The sequence below is a fragment of the Trichosurus vulpecula genome, chromosome 1 (genome assembly GCF_011100635.1).
Source record: "Trichosurus vulpecula isolate mTriVul1 chromosome 1, mTriVul1.pri, whole genome shotgun sequence".
In the NCBI taxonomy this organism is placed as follows: Eukaryota; Metazoa; Chordata; class Mammalia; order Diprotodontia; family Phalangeridae; genus Trichosurus; species Trichosurus vulpecula.
Window position 1 is genome coordinate 490,718,552 of NC_050573.1, and position 14,585 is coordinate 490,733,136.

Below are 14,585 nucleotides of genomic sequence, written 5' to 3' on the forward strand. Positions count from 1 at the left end.
AGCGCAGTGTGCTGCTATTCACAATGTTGCAAGCTGCTAATCCTATAGCCTCCTTTTCAAGAAGAACGAGTGATCAAGTACTCAATTTCTAATCACTAAATTTGAATGACTTTCTTTCTATAAAAGATCCTTCAGGTGTGATTTTGTGTCCATTTGTAAAAAAAATTTTTTTTAAACTTTTAGTAGACAAGATCTTTGGAAAACAGAAACTTCTATGGGGAGGCAACTCAAACTTGGTCCCAAGGTACCCATATTTAGAGGATGCTAACAGGATTTCAGTTCTTTTTGCAAATAGAAAAAAATAAGCATAGCACCTATTTGGGCTACTATATGGTAGAGAAAAAAAAATAATAATAGCCAACACTGATGTAGCATTATATACCAGGCACTGTGCTAAGTAAGTCCTTTACAATTAGTATCTCATTTAATCCTCATAACAGTTGCTGTTTTGATACCCCTATTTTACCCTGCTATCCCGTTTACTTCTGCTCATTTTTCTCTGCATGAGGTAAGCAGATGTTAACTGGTCAAGGGTCTAATGGCAGACTTGAAATCAGGCCTTCCTACCTCCAAGCCTCAAACTCCAGCTACTGTACCACCCTGTTTCCTCTTAATTTAGAGTTCAAGCTTTGCTAGTCATTAGCAGCGTGGCTTTAGTCAAGTATTGTAATCACTCTGGATCTCTGTTTCTTTTTGTGTAAAATGAGGGATTTGAAAGTAGATCAGGGTTCAACAAGTTTACTCTGAATCCAGGATCCAATCTATAAAATTAGGTGCCTGAGTTTTCATCCCTGGTGACAGTAAAGAAACTCAGTCATTTAAAATTTCTATGAAGTCTCATCTTCAATCTGTTGCTTCTCTGTTCATTTATTTTCCCTCCAAACCTTTCAGCAAAAAATAAAGCAGCAGGGAAGGACTGAACAAACGATAGCATATCAATATGATTTTTGTTGTTGTTGTTCAGTCGTTTCAGTTTTGTCTGACTCTTCACTAACCCATTGGAGGTTTTCTTGCACAGATACCAGAGTGGTTTGCCATTTCCTTCTCCAGATCATTTTGCAGATGGGGAAACTGAGGCAACTGAGGTAAACAGGGTTAAGTGACAGCTAGCAAGTTATCTGAGGCCAGATCTAAACTGAGGAAGATGACTTCCTGACTCTATAACTGGCACTTTATCCACTGTGCCACCTAGCTACCCACTTCAACATAACAAAATTATTATTGTGATATAAGAAATTATAAAAGAGAAAGATTCAGAGAAATTTATCATCATGTATGAACTCATGCTGAGAAAAATGAGCAGAAGTAAGTAAACTACATATACAATTTCCACAACACTGTAAGGGAAAATAACTTTGAAAGGGTTGAGAACTGTCATCAGTGCAATAACCAATTATGACTTGAGAACCCTGATGATGAAACAAGCATGACTTTCACCTCTTGATGGAGACGTGATGGATTACAGTTTTACAGGGAGATAGACATTTCCAAATAGAACCATTGCAATTTGTTTTTTTTTTTGACAACACCTTTTTTAACAAGGGAAGGCTCTTATTTGTGGGGAGGGAGTTGGGGGGTTATGATTAGAGCAATATTTGCTGACACCCTGCCATATAGGCTAGACTAGCTTCCCTAAAGTAAAAGACCACAAGGAGCTGGATCCAGCTCCCTCTCTGAGGCTTCTGACCATCAACCAAAAGCATGGCCAACACCAGGAAGCTGTTCTCAGTGGAATCAATGTGGTATCCTAATTAATGAGTATCTTTGTTGAATATCCTTCTGCTATGGATAAATTAAATAATGAATGGTATGAGGGTGTCTCATTTTGTTCCAATGCTGAACATAAACTACCAGGGTACAGGGCTGAGTCAAGCCCATCCTGGGAGGGATGAGGGGATAAGAAGGGAAGAGGAAGGGAGACTGAATGGGATAGTGAGGATAATAATGGGGATACCAAGAAAAGGAATAACAAGAAAAAAGAAAAAACCATCAATGAAAGACTTAAAAACTACACAGAGGATGCCAGAAGGACGTTTAGGGGGATATATAAATAAGCAGGGCAATGTTAGCACTGATGTAAGATAAAAGAAACAAGCTATATGTAGTGCATTTGTGGTTTCATGTATAATCCCCATTTTCTGGCCTTCTTTGTATACAGATTTGTTCTTTTTGTTGGTGATTTTCTCATTTATATTTTTAAAACAATTTAAAAGGGAATATTAGAATTATGTATATATATATATATGTATGTGGATACACACATATATCTATACATAGATGTGGATACATATCATGACCCCTCCCAATTTCCCTAGGACTCCCTGACTTGAAATTCTACCCTTTTCCCAAGTATCTTTCCCCAAATTCCTCCCTCACTCCTCTGACTTTTAAGGAGGCCGTCCTAATCACAAATCTTCTACAAGTAGCCATTTCCAACTCCCCTTAATCTACTGCTTTCCTTCTGTTGATTAGCTCCAACTTATCATATATGAATATATATACACATATATTATTTGTACATAATTGTTAGCATATTGTCCCCCCCAATTAGACTGTGAGCTCTTTGAGAGCAAAGATTTTTTGCATTTCTTTGTATCCTCAGTGATTAAGAAGCCTGATGCATAGATGGTGCTCAATAAGTGCTTGACTGATTGGTGCATTTCTTCCCACTCCCCCATGCATCTATCCTCTTCATATACTTTCACCCTAAGACGCCACACAACAATGGAGATCAGATTTCTCTTCCCTAGGTTTCCCACTCTGTAGCATTTATATACATTGTCCCTCCGACTTCACCTTCATATACACTGTCCTTGCTTTTATATATATATATATATATTATAAGGAACAAAATTCAGAGATTTAATTTTATTACTTGTGCTTTTCAAAAAGTCAGGTCAAATCTACAACGTAAAGAAAAATAGGAATAAAAGCAGAGTTCTCTGTAATATGTTAACATACTTTACTATATATACTTATTATTTATAACAGCTTCTTCTTCATACGTTTCTTCCTCTCCTCTACTTAAAGGTAATTGAAAAACATAAAAGCAGTAGAATAATGACAGTAGTAGACAAAGGTGCTAGATCAACAATTTGAGGAATAAAAGAATAAGCATATAACACTGAAGAAAATGCTTGTGATGAGTGGGAAATTGATGATTAGGTGATATGTCTGCCCAAATCTGAGCCTCAAATCACTGTAGTTTAAAATAGGTAATTCAGATAGGGGGCAGGGTGGAGAGGGGAAGGCAATAGCCTTTAAATTCCAATTTGGATTAGGAAGGTAGAAAAATAGAGTTTTGTTGTAGCCCTGGATCTGCATCTTTCTACGGCACAGACGTCTACAATCTAATCTAAAAAAAGGCAAAGAGAAAGCATGGCATGGTGGATTGGGAGTCGTTTTCAGAATCAGAAATACCGGAATGCCAAATATTCTGAATTTTTGATATCAATATAGTTATTCAACCTTCCAATGCTCCCAGGCATCTCTTAAAGACACTAAATCACAGAACAAAATGGGAGTTTTCTATACCAATGAATATATATTGCTAGAAAAAAAATTAAATCATAATTTTTAAGCTAATTCCTTCTGAAATAGATAAACCCAATATCCAAAATTTATCTAAAGGGCTTAAAAAAACTTGCAAAATATCTGATAGTAGTTTTACCCTTTCATACTGGTCTCACTACCTATTTTGATGTATTTTATATATGTTTGTAGTGTTGCCTCACGATTGCAACAAAACCAGTAGTTAACACCATACTTCATGCATGTGAAGTATGTGTTTGTGGCTACTGCTTCTGCTGGTAACACCATCATCTTTTGCTTCTTTGCATCCCTAAGGCTATCCATGCTGAGTTTTCTCAAAATAAGCCATCTCACATCCACTCACCATAGCAGATCTATCTGCTTCTGCTATTTCTCAGAATTAATTCCACTAAACTAAATTAAATGAAAATTTAATTAAATTTAAATATAAAATTGAGTTTTATACCTTTATCATATTTCTTCTGTTTGCTTCCTTCCCCTCTCTTCATGGATAACTGCCCTCTTAGACTCACCATACAATAGCTATTTGGATATTCTTGGATATGTCCATCCTTTGTGTAAGTCCAACCCAGCACAGCTGTGTTACAGCAATCATTGTTTCAATGCTGATAAACTGGCTGTATTCCAAAATGTCAGTGTTGATTTTCTTCTCTTGTATTTTAAGGTTAAGAATTGTGTGTGGATAAAACTGGCAAAATAATTTTAGAAGCTTAATATGGCATCTGTAATAAATCCAGAGCTCACAGTCAAACTCCATGTACATAGTCCTTCAGCTGCCACATTTGCACTATATTCTGCCTGTCTCCAAATGGGGATATTATATATGATTTGCTTTGTGGATTCCTTTTCTATTAGCATGTGACAGGACACTCATGCTGCCATTAACCTCCATATTTAAGATCTACTTGTGAACCTAACCCAAATCACAGTAGATTTCACAGAATCAATAACAGAATTGTAATGATTATAAGGACAGGTAAAATTTATAATGTACTTTATAATTCACAAGGCATTCTACATTTACTTACTATCTTATCAGATCTTGACAATAAATCTATGAGGCATGTTGTACATTGTCCTAGTGGAAGATGGATTTGAAGCCAGAGGCCCTGGGTTCAAAATCTATCTCAGCTATTTATTGCCTATGTGGCCTTAGCCAAGTACCTTAACAGGATGGACTAGATTATGTTTATGGTCCCTTCCAAATATAATTTCCCATTTTACAGATGAACAATCTTAGGCAAAGGAAGGTTAAGTGACTGCTTAAATTTAGTGGACCCAGATGGCTCTGGAGGAGAGAATGAGGTGGGCGACTTTCCATAGCCCTCCCTCACTTAAATCCAACTCACTTGCAAGTCATGTCATCAACTTCCTGATGTCACGATCCTCTCTGAGAATGAAGGACAAACAACAAGAAGAGTTTAGAATCAAACCAAAGGATCCTAATTCCAAAGCCACTGATCTTACTATATCACATCTTCGTATAATCAAACACATTCTACCATCTCCATTCACCTGGAATATACTTAGAAACAATCTGAAGCTCTATGAATGTTTATAATTTCCTTTGTAATAGTGAAAAAAAAAGTAAGAGGGTCACTTTACTTTGTGTTTACTCCAAATAAATAGCGAAAGAGAAAGAAAGGGGTAAGGGACAGAGAAGGGCCAGGAAGAGGCAGAAGGGAGAGAGAAGTAGATAATAAAAAGACAAAAGCAAGTTGAGAATTGAGTATTACAACTTCAATATATTATTCTCATCTTTACATGTATAATCATATAGTGGACAGCGAAGGCCTTGTCCTTAGAGCACATGAAATATATTCTGTCTAGCATCAACCCATGCAAAGGCTTCATAAGCCTGTTTCCAAAAATGAGTGATGTGATAGAGGGCCTCTCCTCCCTGCTTCAGATCATGCACATGTATCTGTTTCTTGTCAGCTTACTGCATGGTAACAGAAAGCCTTTTAATTGGCTACTGAGCCAAAATCGAGCACGCATACAAAAAGCTTGGACCACAACTCCTTCTCTTCTTTGGTGGAATGTAAAGCAAAAACTCCTATGATCCGCTAGGTGAGAGAAGAGCTTTGGTTGTTCTGTGTCACCTGGCTATCATGAGGCCACTAACACATGGTGCCCCCTATCTTTTTGTCTCTGTGGCTTCATTTTTTTTCCCGCTCTGAGCACATCAGAGATGGAACAAACCAGGTTACGACCTTGGAGCTTTGAAAGGTATTTTAAGACAATTTTCTTTGTCCTCACATTACAACCAAACATTTTCCATTTGAAAAAAGAAAAAGAAAAGAAAGGTCAGAAGAGCCATCAAGCATCCCCTTCAGCAAATAGAACTAGTGGTTTTAGCTACCTAGTCCAGAGAGGAGCCAGCCCTGATGAGTGACCTGTTTGACATGGCACAGCAGTGAATCACCTCAGTATTTGGAACACTATGTCCTATAAGCAAGGAATTGACTCACCCATCAGATATGCTATGCCCAGAAGTTTAATCTAGAGGACAAATGATTGGTCCTCACCACTTTAAGTTTGCACTCAATCTCCCCAGGGACACTGTGGGTGCCCTGGTTTGAGGGGTTTTTTTGTATTTCCATTCTTGCTGCATCTGAATTTCAGTAAGCATTTCCTTTGTTAATTGATGTTAATTGTTTGAGATTAAAGAGAAATAAATTTATGTTGTATCCACAGTATCTGACACACAGTATTCACATTATGTTAATCTGTCTCGACATTCCTCCTCCTCTCGCCATCCCAAATCACTGTACTTTAATCCCCTTTGAATGACTACCCCTAAGTCATAGCTTTCTACTGGCATGGTCAAATGCCCCCCCAAACATTGTCTTGTGCTGTGGATATCTAACTGACAGAAAGGATCAAATTTACAACATAGCTTCCTAGTTAGTTTGACATGCCTTGTACCTGAACAGCGTAACTGATGTTTCAAGTTCATTTATTTCCACAAGGGTGAGGAGAGGCATTTCATAATGATGGGAGATATTTGTTTTGTTGTCACTTTCATACAAATTTTTGCATATGTGCCCAAAGTCCTTCAGAATGTTTGGACCCACAGAACTCCACAATCCCTGCCTTGTAGTATAGACAACTAAAGAGAATCTGGGTAAATTATATTAACCCATAGGTGTAAGTCCCTACTGCCAGTCATTATGTAACTTTGGGAAAATCATTTAACCTCTCTGGACCTCAGTTTTCTTATCTGCAAAATGGGTAATGGGGAAGGGGTGGAGGCAAGGATTGTTGAACTAGATCACTGATTCTCAAAGTGTGGTCCAGGAACCATCTTCCAGAAGGATGTCAAACTGTTTTCAAAATAATGCTAATATGTTATTTGCCTATTAAAATATTCCCCCCTTTTCCAACTACAAATCTGTGTGAAGCTGGATTTAATAACATATTACAACAGGCTAAAGGCAGAAACAGATATGATAATTCAACTATCTTCTATTAAGCTAGACATTAAAGAGATTTGACAAAATACATCACTCTTCTCACTATTTTTGTTTTGGAAAATACAGTTATTTTTCATAAAAATGTTATTCTATTAACATATAATGGATCTATGTTCTAAGTTAATAAATATTTTTAAATATTTCCAGTTTTAATTTCTAACATGGTAAAGATCAATAACTATAACTCACATAAGCAAAAGCTCTTTGAAATCCTCAATAATTTTAAAAAGAGTAAAGGTATTTTGGGACCAAAATGTTTGAGAACTGCTGACCAAGTTGCTCTCTATGGTCCCTTCCAGTTTTGACATTTTATGACCCTATAAAAAATTTCTATTAAAGTACTAAAGAAAGCAGACATGAAAATAATAAGAAACATATATGTATATGCAATTTTCCCATTTGATCTCCAAAATAACCCTGTGAGATTCATAGTATGAATATTTTTTAACACTTGAGGAAACTGAGACTCTGAGAAGTTATCTGCCTAAGGTCACACAGTTTCTAGTAAATGACACCATCAAGATTTTAATCTAATTATCCTGACTCAAAGCCTAGTGCTCTTTTCCCTACACTGACAATCTTTGCACACATTTCTCTGTGTTGTCAACTCTTGGCATTTCACACAAATAGAAAAAGATCTATGGAATGGACTATTTTGTAGTCATTAATATTGGACACTGTGATGTATTGCATGTTCATTTTCTCTTTGAGGCTAGGTTGTTGAAAATTCTCATTTTGCAGGGATATAGCTGCTTCTTATTTTTCTTTAGCTAATATTTTCATTAGTTTCCATTCACTGAGTACAATGCAACTGACAAGACAGTTACACCTCAGAAGTCTCCAAAGGGGAAAGAGCAAGATAGCTGTTAAAAAATCTGCTATAGCTGATGGAAGGAAGAATTTTGTAAAGAAAGGCATATGGAATTGTAGTCAAATCTTATTTCTTAGTCCTAGTTCTTCTATGACACAGTTGTATGAATTAAACTTCTTCACATCTGCTATATGTGCAAAATTCAGGGAATGGAGCTAGATTAGACATGCCAAAAAGGTAAATCTTGTATAATAAAAATGATAATACTACCTAAATTAACTTACAGACTCAGTGGCACACTAATAAAACTACTGAAGGATTATTTCAGAACTAGAAAAAATGTCAAAAATCACCTGGAACGAGAAAATGTCAATAACTGAAGGGAAAGGGTAAAAAGAAAATGGGAAGGGAATCTAGCAGTACCAAATTTCAGGCTATACTTCAAAGAATTTTGAGGACCATTTGGAACCATTTGGAGATAGTTAAAAAGTTGATCATTGGAACAGACTAAATACATAAGTCCCAGAAGCAATCAAATATAGTAGCATAATGTTTGATAAACCCAAAGACTCCAACTGCTGATGCAAGTATTCATGGTGAGTTGACAAAAACAGCTGGGAAAACAAGGAGACAGTGAGGCAGAAGTTAGGTTTAAACTAATAGCTCATACTATATACCACAATAAACCCTAAATGGATACATGACTTAGAGATATAAAAAGGTCATATATTAAACAAACTAGAGTAGCAAGGAAGATACCTTTCACAACCGTTGATGGGAGAAGAGGTCTCATCCAAAGGATCAAGGGGACAAAATGGGGAATTTTGAATACATAATATTGAAATGTTTCTGCACAAACAAAATCAATACTTAGAAGGGAAGCAGTTCCTGGAGGGAGGGAGAATCTTTCCAGCAAATTTCTCCGATAAAGGTCTGATATCAAAGCTATATATGGAACTGATAGAAATATATAAAAACAAAGGCTGGTCCCTAAAGGATTTATTATAGGTAGTTCTCAAAAGAAGAAATGAAAGCTATCCATAACAAAAGAAATGAAAATTAAGACAACTCTGAGCTTCCACATCATACTCATCAGCTTGTCAAAGGTGACAAAAAGGGAAAATAAATGACAATTGATGGAGGAGCTATGAATTGATCCAACCACCTGGAAAGCAATTTGGAACTGTACCCAAAAGTCATTAGCTCTATTAGGCCTATATCCCAAAGAGATCAAATAAAGAGGGAAATGACCCATATGTTCAAAAATATTTATAGCAGCTCTTCTGTTGTACCAAAGAACTTTAAAAAAAATGCCCTTGAATTAGGCAATAGTTGAACAAATTATAGTTTATAAATGTCATACAAAATTATCACCTCATAAAAAATGACAGAAGGGATGAATTCTGGGAGACTTGGGAAAGTTTGCATGAAACTGATTCAGAGCGAAGTGGGCAGAACCAGGGAGAGGAATGTATACTGCGCCATGTCTATTCTCTGGCCCTTTGTCCCAGAACCAAACCTGCTCCATTTCCCTCTCAGGCTTCTACAAGTCCACTGAGGGGATTGGGAGAATCTCTTTTCTCTGACATTAATTCAAGCTATTGCTGGATGATGTTCCTCCCATTTGTGAGAGAGCCGCTGACTAGCACCACTTAACCATTTAATATTAGATTAGCTTTTACAAAGCTATATTTATTTCAATGATGTGGCAAGAAAAAACAGGCAAAATCTTCCCCCATCCTTCAACACCTCAGAGACATACCCTACAAGTTCTAACATAGCATTGAGCCCACCAAGTTCATGCCCTTATCTGACATGACTGCTCCATGAGTCTTTGCCTCTGCTGCCCCTGGGCTGAGGGGTGCTCATGATACATTGGCTATGAAACTCTAACTCTAAATTCTAAGAGAGAGCCTCCACTCCCTCCACACCTTGAGGTATATATACTATGCTGGCTGCAAAACTGAACTCTGGAATGCTGGGATGCCTAGGAGCTCTCTGGTCCTTTTGAACTCACAAAGTTGTAGATTCCACTAGTCTCTGAGCATTTCCCACCTCTTGACAGAAAGGTGATGGACTAAACATTCAGAACGAAACATATTTTCAAACAGGCATTTTCAGCTAATATGTAGATTTAACTATACACATTTGTTTCAAAATAAGTTCTTTTTTTTAATTTCCCTTTCGAGGAGAGAGAGAGAATTATGAAGGAAGGGAGCAATAATTATGATGCCAAAAAAAAGAAATAAAAGAATGTTGTTGAAACACTTAAAATTACATAGAAAAGGGTAAAACGAGTAAAAGAACACAAACAAGCTAGGTAGTATTGGAATTAGCTTGTTAAACTTAAAATATGCTTTTTAAAAAAGCTGCACAAAACAGATTTCTAGCTTCATATATGATGTATATTTTCCAGTTCCATATGCAATTTGTATTTTTTCTGTTTTTTTAACATGAAAATATTATTTTTATACTTATCAAGTTCATAACAATAAAAAAGAAAAAAAATAAAAGATTTAGAGGCTGATTCTAATAAGTTTCACCTGAGAAATTCTTTCAAACTACTGGAATTCTCTTCAGAAAACTGAGCACTGATGTACTGAAAGACTGAAAACTCATTAAGTTCTTAATCCTTTACACTAGGAAAGAAATTTTCAGGCTCAATACTCCATTACTTTGCAAAGTTCCAAAAGGAAAGGAAACAGCAAATATTTTGATAATAATTTCCTAAATAGGAAGCAAATTCAAGGAACAAAAAAAAATTAATATGTCAACATTAAGTCCCTCAGGCCACTCTTTAGCCCACTTAGCCGCAGTGATGAATTTATTCTAAAGTCTATCTTAGTCTTTAGTACATATGGCTAAAAAAATTCTAAGCACACTCAGAAGGTCCTAGCTTCTTACTCCTAACCATGAAGAAGGATGTTAGAAGGGTAGAAATAAAATTAATATTATGAAAGAACATTAAATCCTAACTAGGCCTTGAAAGATAATGTCCTAAGAAAACATTACTCCCTTCCATATCCTCAAGGTTTCAGCCATATCAGCAGACTTGTTGTGTTACTGACCTCCTTTCCCCCCTCCCCCCATTCCAGTCCCTATGCATTTAAACAGAATTGTTGCTTTCTAGCTTCCACTCAGCTAGAAACCTTGGTTTCCTTTAGGACTCGGCTCAAAAGCCAACTTTTGCAGGAGGTCTTTTCTTCTCTCTCATCCCCCAGCTATTAATACCTTACCCTCTAAGGTTATTTTCCTTCTACTCTGTATAAACCTTGCATGTATCTTCTTCTATACTTGTCTCTCACCTGAAAATGTAAGGGAGTGTTTTTGCTTTTTCTTTATATACTCAGAGCTTGGTATAGTGCCTAACACATAGTAAACACTATTGAAAGATATTTATCAGATAGCTCAAACTGCCAGAATGCTCAGAAAATGTAAGATATAAACTTAACTACAACCCCCCCCCCCAATTTTACAAATGAAGAAACTAAGGTCTAGAGATGTTTAAATGGCTTGTCCAAGTCTTTCTTTCTCCTTTATCATGTTGTTTCCATAGGCATCATTTTTGAGAGATTTATACCAACTTTCATCCTCACTTTAATCAGATTGAGACTAGCTTTAAAAAGACACAAGGAAGCCTATTACCTCCTAAAAATCACAATTTTTGGTAGGGTTATCAGAAGACTGATAAATGCCAAAGTTCCATTTTTATGTCAAGGTTTCAGTTTTAGATTTGTTGATTCTACATCCCTCTGGAAAGTTTTTTTTTCTTACATTACAACATCTTTTTTCTGTTTTCAAAGAGAAATACTGAACACCATGAAAGCCAGAGAGTAATGCTGAATTTTGTGTTTTACTAATTAAGTTTTGGGCATAAATTTCAATGGTTTCTTAAACTTCACTACAGAGTTAATGACATTTTAATTTGTGTGTCTGTCAGTGTGTAGTTTTTCTGTGGCTTTAACATTACATGTTCCATATTTCCAAGGTGGGCCCCACCGAATGAGTATTTGAAAAATTATTCTGGAAAAATATTAAAACGTGGCATTTGTGTCAATCCATTTAGAGAATGACCCTAAAAGATCCTTGACAATTCATGGTTAGAAATCAAATTATAATTAACATGGGATCATTAGAATATATGTTTGATTTGTGCATAAAACACTATGAAAAAGAATTATGTACTCCTGAAGAGGTATGGAAAAAGTACTCGCTCCAATTATCTAGAGTCAAGTGTTATCTTAATTCATTTAGACCTCTCTGACTCTTGCTTCCCGTGTAAATGAACAAGACTGGGGATTCTAAAGCTATATTTTAAATACTCCATGATATCTGGAGACAAGTTATAAATCAAATGCTCAGGAAACATGCAGACTGCAATTTGCCTGAGCTATGTGTCTGAACTCGTTTGCATCCATTGCTAATTACTTTCAATGCTAATATTAAACTTTTCGGCAAATCAAGGATTTAAAATTTGATTTCTGATAGAAAAAGGTGATGAAAGTTGGAGAATATTCTAAGCAAGAGCAGTTTATATATCTAAAGATCTTCCCATACATACAGTAGACATTGCCTGCCAAATGTCTTTAAAAATTTGTTCCAGGAAACTGTGACATATAGCTGAAAGAGTTATGGAGGGCAATTAGTTCCAAGGAATGATATAAATATAAAACTTGTTACAAAGTTTTCGAACTTCATAGGTTGTACTTGTTTTAACTCATTAAACACGTTACTGATATTCATAAGAGAAAGTAACATTGCTTTAACTCCAACTTGGCCACTGTCTAAATTTTTGGGGAAAAAAACTTTAAGAAAGGAAACATAATAATTTTTCACCCAAAACTTTTAAAACACAATCCTTAATTACCTAAATCACTCATTCCTTCCCCACCCCTCCCCGCCCCAAGTACCCGAAACAGACACTACTCATAGCCCAGATGAGTCAGGTAAAAAATGCATTATCCACGGAAGGACATCTCTTTCCAAAACTCGGGATCCCACCATTCCCGCTTGCTCCTATGTTGTAGCCAGTTCGTTATGAAGGAATAACACTCTAAAGTTTTCCCAAATTTGATTGGGGGTGGGAGTGGACAGTGGTGAAAGAAGGTTCGCCTCTTGATTAAGCTTCCAACTAATTACAGACAGTTCCCAAGTGTGGGGACTGCGCGAAGGAGAAAGAATAAGGCAGTCCAAAGCGTTGGGCAGCTGGAAAGCGTGCCATGTGAGGTGAGAGTGACATCGTGCTTGTCCTAGGCAGTAGAGAGATGAGGAAGGGACCCATCAAAACAATCCTGAGACGTTCAGCAAGAAGGGGCTTGGGGTTGGGGGCGGGAAGTATAGGGGAGGAAGAAGCCAGAGGAAGGATTCAATAACCTGCACCCAAGGCAGGGGGGTTAGGTTGGCCCAGGGGCCGGCCTGAGGTCGGGGCTAGACAATCACTCCTCCCTCTCGGCTCCGGGACAGCCCCCCCAGCCCCGGAGAGCAGCTTTGCCTGTAGTGGCAGATCTGCGGGGCGGGGTCGCAGGGTCCCAGGGTCCAGCCGCAGTGTCAGGCTACGCGGGGTGGGGGGGCGGAGGGGAAAGACACAGAGGAAATCAACAATCGTGCCCGCGGCGCCCGAAGGAGAAGGAAGAAGCGATCCCGTCCCGGGCCCTGACATCTCCCCAACTTCCCAGCCCCAGCGGGCGCACACGACCGCCCACCCGGGCTAACTCCGCGCAGACCCTGGCCCCCCATGCCGCCCCCACGCCGCACCAACCTGGACGGCCCGGCCCCGGCGGGGCGCCAGCCCGGGACGGACACTGGACCCTCCCGGCGGCGGCGGCGGCGGCGGCAGCGGCAGCAGCGGCGGGGGCAGAGGCGGCTGCGACGGCGGGCGGAGTTAGTTGGAGGCTCCCCTGGGCGGGGACAGGCAGAGCCCTGGGGCTGCCGCTGCTGCTGCTTGGGCGGCCGGCTTCCCCGCCTCCCTCCCGGGTCCCGCTCTCCGCCTTCTCAGGACCCTCTGGGCCGCTTCTGGTCCCACCCCGGAGGTGGCTTTTCCCGGACTGTGGGCGCAGAGCGGCCGGTGCCCCTACCCCCCCGCCCACTCCTCTTCCCTCCCTTCCTTTCTCCCTCCTTCCCTCCCTTCCTCCTCTCCCGCCGCCCCTCCCCTCGTCCGCACTAGTAGCTACCAGGGCCAAAGAATCGCCCCGGCGGCTCTTCCCGCGGACGTTTCTCTGCCTGTGTTGATCTGGGACCCTGAACTGGCTGGAGCGAGGATTGGGGGTCAGTGCGAAATTAAAAGCACTGGCTTCCAGCTTCCACCCACCAGTGAACCTGCCCCCACTTCCTTGGGGGTTTCTCTTGGGGAGGGTGGGTGGCTCGACAGTTTGGTGGCGTTTTATGGATGGGGGGGGGACAAGGAAAGCAAGGACGGAGGAGCCAAGGGGCAGAGACTCGGGCTGTGAAACTAGCCCCCCGTGTGGGGCGGGGCAAAGCTGGGGAGTCCTCCTCCCCGCCTTCCCCCCCACCCCCCCCACCCCGGCCCCTTTTGGCCTGAGAAACAAACCTGTAAGGTGACAGTCCAGGTTGCGCTGAGGGAGTGCCCAGGAAAATGCCTGTACCTCCCCCAACCCCCATCAGTTTGTGCTGACCATGAGGTTTAAGAACACACGCAAACATTTCCCTCTGAGTTGGGTGGTGGGGTAATAAAAGAGAGCAAGTAGGTGACAGAGATCTGAGAAGCTCAAACATAGAAGGAAATCTAA

At 39.4% G+C, this 14,585-nt stretch overlaps 1 protein-coding gene across 5 annotated transcripts in view; it reads right to left on the reverse strand.

Moving 5' to 3' along the window:
* PAM (peptidylglycine alpha-amidating monooxygenase) overlaps nt 1–13,931 on the reverse strand; it is a 409,388-nt gene extending 395,457 nt beyond the window's left edge. For 3 of the 5 annotated variants that reach the window (XM_036737514.1, XM_036737497.1, XM_036737489.1), the window contains exon 1: nt 13,598–13,653. The gene's annotated coding sequence lies outside the window, so the exon portion shown is untranslated. Of the gene's footprint in view, nt 1–13,597 lie in introns of all 5 variants that reach the window. The other 2 variants (XM_036737505.1, XM_036737477.1) reach the window with 2 other exon arrangements.
* Between the last annotated feature and the right edge of the window lie 654 nt (nt 13,932–14,585).